This window comes from Xenopus tropicalis, chromosome 5 (assembly GCF_000004195.4).
Source record: "Xenopus tropicalis strain Nigerian chromosome 5, UCB_Xtro_10.0, whole genome shotgun sequence".
NCBI classification, from domain to species: domain Eukaryota; kingdom Metazoa; phylum Chordata; class Amphibia; order Anura; family Pipidae; genus Xenopus; species Xenopus tropicalis.
Window position 1 is genome coordinate 83,448,460 of NC_030681.2, and position 6,000 is coordinate 83,454,459.

Here is a 6,000-nt window from a genome sequence, read left to right on the forward strand (position 1 = left end):
ACTACCATATTTCCAAAACATCAGTCTTCATGGTAATGATTCATTGTTCTATATTCTGGATTCTATAGTCTTGAAACCTTTTTGTTGGTTATATGATAATATATCTGCAAAGTGAGCAGCCAATCTCAATGGGGATTCTCTGTTTTAATCATTTGCATGGTCTAGGCAAGGGGTCCTCATACTACAGCCCATAGGCTGGATACCCAAGGTCATTTACTCGGCCCCCGCCCTCACCGCATTCTCAACCCTGGCTACTACCTGTCTGTCTCAGTGTGGTCCTCGGCCCCAGCACGTCACATCACCGCGTCCCACTGGGCAACATTAGCAATGGCTGGTGTGACACGGTGGCAGACAGGTAGTGTCCAGGGGTGAGGACGCAGCAGGGGCCAGGGGGAGGGGGCGTAGTTTTATGACTAAATATAGTCCGGCCCCCCAACAGTCTGATGGACCGTGAACTGGCCCCCTGTTTAAAAAGTTTGAGGGCCCCTGTTCTAGGGTATCTACTCAATAGTACAACAGCAAACAAATAGAGGTGCTGTAGTACAGCTTTAAATTTCAGGGTTATTTAGCTTCTAGGGCACATATCAGGGGGAAACCCTTAGCACCATTATTGGCATTGTCAGTATTATTATCTCTTATACAAGACTTTCAGATGATGTGTTTATAGTATTATGACTTTAGTAATAATTAAACCTGAGTTCTCATGTTATTATGAACACTGAATATCATCAGGCACAGAGCTACAGGACAGCACTTATATTAGATGAGTAGTAGAAAAGCCCCCTTCAAATCTTTCCTTGACATCATTTAATATTTTTCTTTTTTTTTTACCACTGACCATAGCCTAGCTATTATTGGGTGCTAAGTGAAGTTGTAGGTTTTCTGCAGAACAACAAATGTTCTGCACCATTTTCTCTATGTTAAAAGCACAAAAATTCATGTTGTGACCTCACTCCAGGCTGCATTTTAGTTTTTTGCCTCCTTTTTTATTATTTTTTTAGATTGACTATCATTTAATATGTATTTTTTTCCTTTATGTAGGCAGTGATCATATGTGCATGGAACACATTGCAGCCTCTTGTTTGCAGTTCATGTCACTTTATCTCACATTTTTATTGACGTACAAAAATGCAGATTAGCTCAGGACGTTTTTTTCCAATTAAGTGCACAAATGCTAAATCTTTTGTGTAGTGCTTGCTCTCAGACTGCCGGTAATTGCAATCCCAGAGAAAGTGGCTGAAAACTGCTGAAACCCTGCTGGGTTGTTGCTGGACTACAAATCCCAGAATGCTTTAACATATGATCAAGGATACGGCACGCTGGGAGCAGTACTAGCAACATCAACGTTGTATTCTTAAAGGGCACCTATCACCCCATATTGTTTCGCCCATTGGAGGTGCTGGCTAATAGAGGCTGCACTCCGGTTGGGGGAACAATCGTTGCCCTTGACAGCACTAGGCTACCCACACTGGGAGGGAGGTTGCGGTGCGGGCAGCCATGTTGTAATACACTTACATGCATAATGAGCAAATGCCACAACTTGTGATTCACATCCACTGCTCCTATGTCAGGCGCATGCGCATAATGAGTGCCACTACACGTGCCTGCCAAACAACATGGTTGCCTGCACCAAACGCTCTCTCCCTGTGTGGGTAGTCTAATGCTGGCAGGGGCAATTTTATTTTTCAAGAAAAACTATTGTTTCCTCAACCAGAGTTCGAGCTCTAATATCTGGCACCTCTGGTGGGGGAAACAATATAGGGGTGATCGGTGCACTGCAAAAAATATTGCTCAGTTCAACTTTTCCCCAACTCTTCACATAAAACTGTCTTTTGTTCCTCCAAATGATATTGGAAGCAATAAAAACATTTTACCCATCACTGAACATGTCTGTTCTTTATTCCCATGTCTAATTCTAGTTTTATATAATGAAGCTGAAATGGCATAATAACTGTATGTAAGATAAGAGGAAGATGCCTGACTTAGTGCAGGCACTCTATAATTAAGTTTTTGGTCAGCAGAATTTTCATTGATGAATTCTCGTGTAATTACATTTTTCATCAACTTCTATAGAACTAGGGGGGGTGCAGTGAAACAGCTTTGTGGTTGGGTTTAGAACCCCTTTAAGAAAGTGTTCCCTTTCCTATACTGGCTTGGGTCGCTTCAATTAATTTCTGTAACTGTTTTTATCAAAACACTTTTACATATAGAAACAAACAAAAGTGGCACATTACAGGTGCAAAACAGCTTTCCAAGCTACACATATACTGCTTTTCTAATGACATTTTGCCTTTAAAAAGATATTGATTAAAGGTGATCTAATCCCAACAATGAAGCCATCCTACCACAGCCCTTGGCTTCCTGTAGCTATTGTCAAAAAACTTAATTACACATGCACAAAATTTCACCAAAAAGGATTCTTTTGACCAAACAGCTATTTGTAGATGCAGAAGAATTCACCAATGAGAATTCTATACTAGTCATCATGCTATTATCTTATGTATGGAGAGCAGTGCAGCGGTTTTAATCCTATACAAATAAACTGAAGAATGACTCTTTTGTTTGTGAGATATGTACTGTTCTCAGTGTTCAGGTATTTTATTGTATATTTTTGATTATTATTCATGCAAGGATCAGTCTAAAGAACTGGCATTTACTTACAACTCTTTTATCACATTGTCTATAAAAAAAAGATCGGTGAGTGGCATTTATTTTAGTAAATATGTTTTGCTCTAAAATCCGTTAAACTCTGCAGTGCACTAAAGGCTTCTATTTTGCAACTCTGTTTATTTAAGCATGTATTGCAAACTCCTTGAAACACATATTTTGTACAAATGTACATATCGGATCTAGATTAAAGTCAAATGTTTGATATTAACATATCCTGTAACTACAGTCCAAATGAATTTTTCAGTGAGAAAAACAAATAAAATGGCTGAACTTATTAATGTCTCTTTTCCGTACTGTATTGTGTGATTTATATGAACCCAAATTTGGTATGCAAATGCTCTCTCTGCTGGAAAGGCATGTGCTGCAATTTGCGCTTTATTTACAAAAGGATTTTTATTAACTAGCTTTATATTTGTGCATGTTGGGTTAGCTGTGGTAGAGGCAACTTGGCATGCTTATGCAACATTTCGGTAACCTGCTTCTAAGAGATAAGCAGTTTGAGAGTGTGTAGGTGTATATACACATCTAAAAATCCCAGAGGAATAAATAGAAAGTCAGTGAATTTTTCTGTGGTTAGCAATAATAAAAAGAAAAAAACAATAAAAAAATATTTTAATAAATCTGCACCTTAGTGTTATTTTGTCCATGCTATCAGTCAGACTTTTTCATCCCATTGTACTTTCTGACTTCATTGAGCATTTGATGGACAAGAAATTGCTGATTTTAGCATTCTCAAGTAAAAAGGAAGAGGATAAGAGAAGTTGTGATGTAGAAAAAATACTTTTATGTATTGTATCTGTTTAAAATGAAAGTACTATGCGTTTTGATAGTACAAAATCATATTTAAAAAAGGAATTGATTAAAAAGCGATAAGAATTGACTTAACATCTATATTATTAGGCTAGTGCCACACTGTATAAGCATATAAGCGCAGGCTGAGATACAGAAACTGCAGGCATTGGATGCAGACACATGAGTAGATTGTGAAGTGGGGACGTGCATTTAAATTACTTTATATGTCTGCATGCAGGCTGATGCAGTGCCTCTAGTGCAGAGACATACAGAAGTGGAGAGGCTCTTTCCTAGCTTGTGCTTATATGAAGACTGAGAAACAGCCCAGTGTGGCACTAGCCTTAGATTCCTCTACTACCAGCCAGTTAAAGGGGTTGTAAACCCAGCTATGATGCTGTCCCACTGCACCCCCTAGTTTTGCTGTAGAAGTTGTCAAAAAAACTTAATTACAGATGCAGGAAAATTCACAGATGAGCATTCTACTGACTAAAGACCTCATTATAAGTGCAAGAGAAGTGACCAATGAGAACAGGCATCTTGCTGTTATCTTACATATAGAGATAATTATGTCATTTTTTTCCTTCATTATATGACATTGGAATCGGGCATGGGGATAAAGGACAGGTATGTTCAGATTTCTTGCATTTTAATGCAGTCCCTACCCCTGGATATTTGGGGAAAAGTTTAGGAAAAGTTTTATTGTGCAATATTTTTTTAAGAATACTACAGCTCCCAGCATGCCTCAACCTTCATTATAAGTTACATTATTTCTGGGATTTGTAGTCCAAAGTAAAGTTTGGTTAAGCAGTGCAGGGCACCAGGGTTTAGTACCCCTTTAACCTTAGATCTATTACTTTATGTATGCATAAGTTTAATTCAAGGGAACATAAAACTCTCCAGAGTAGGTATACAAATTACAGAATACTCCATTAAGACTCATTCTCACTGTAGACTGAAGCAAACGTTTAGCACAAGGCCCAGTGGTAACAGAGCAGGAGCACCACTTATCAATTTATATCTTGAAAAATAGCCCTGCATGATACAGTTATAAGTGCCTATATATGCATTTTTTGCTGCTAGACATTAAAGGGGTAATTCATGAACCCTGGAGGGAGCAAGTGCAAGAGCACTAGAGAGCACAAGAGCATGTCCCTGAGTGCTCATTTGAGAACAAAATCCAGCACTCGGTGACAAGTCCGCAGAGGCCTACAGCTATTTGCAAAATGCCCCAAAGTGCAAAAAATTTCTAGGATTCTATCCTAAGTGGATATTGGGTTCTGCAAATGGCAAAGCTGCATGTCAAAATAGTCTTGATATTTCATTAAAAAGAAAAACAAGCTGAAAAACAAGTAGCTACTGCATGTACAACAAATGCTTATTATAATATTAGAAATAAAATGGTCCTAATGTACTAAAACTGTTGTAGCTATGAATCATGAACGTCTGTAAATTTGAATGTTTCTGAATTACTGAGAATATTTCTGACTTGAAACTAAGCAGCATTCCCTAATGACTTCATTATTCTAAAGGCAGGGATGTTTGTCCTTTTGTCTTTGTTTAATCTCAGCAAAACTGATTACTAAGCAACAGATTCTGTTTCTTTCTTATTTGTTGCAGCATCACCCAACAAGTACATGTTCACACTGCATTTTTTAAATGTTTCACAAACAGTTGATATAAACAGATACAACGCTATGCCTTTTTGGACAATGTTCAGGTTTTATCTCACCAATTCTTTAGTTACACTATGCGGCATGTGCTTGAGGCACATATCCAAGCATTAATTGGAAAATAAATTAGGCCGACGTTGTTAAACATGGGATAAAAACTACTTTTTTTTTTTTGTCTGTAATTCAGGAATACCAACTGTTAAGGAGGCCATACACAGACCGACCAAAGTTGGCGACTCCGTCCTTTCAGATGAATTTAGCAAATTATTGGTCCTTGTATAGGGGCCAACTGATATGCCAGTCTGGGCAATATGTGGTCGAAAATTATCCACATATCAGCCAGGCAGATTTGAAAGCATCACCGGAGAAGGAGCACATTGGAGTGTTGATGTGGTCTCTGTGGTCCCCAATGGATGATCCAATCAGTGATCCTAGGCTTCTCTAGCAAAGAGTAGAAAATGCTCTGCCCATGGAAACCATAGGTGGATACCATTTAGAAACACAGTAATAGGCAATTCCAAGTGTTTTTGATTACCATGGACAAAGTAAACAATTCTTTTCTGCAATATAACACTGTCTGAAGGTAGGTAACCTGTTGTCTATGACCTCATGGTTTCATCCTTATCACTGGTAACTTCTTAAACCTTTGGTTGGCCGGTGAGCTGACTTCAGCAGAGAAATCAACCTGGTTTGGGTGAGAAGGGCTAACAGAAACCATACAAGCCTTTGGATAGCAGAAGGTATTCTCGTGCCTTATGCTATACACATAGCACTGCCTTAATAACAAAAATGATGGTTTTTAACTGCGCAGTCCTGCACTTCTGCCGTGTTGTTTGACCAATTAACCTGAGGAGCAGTGGAATCTGAC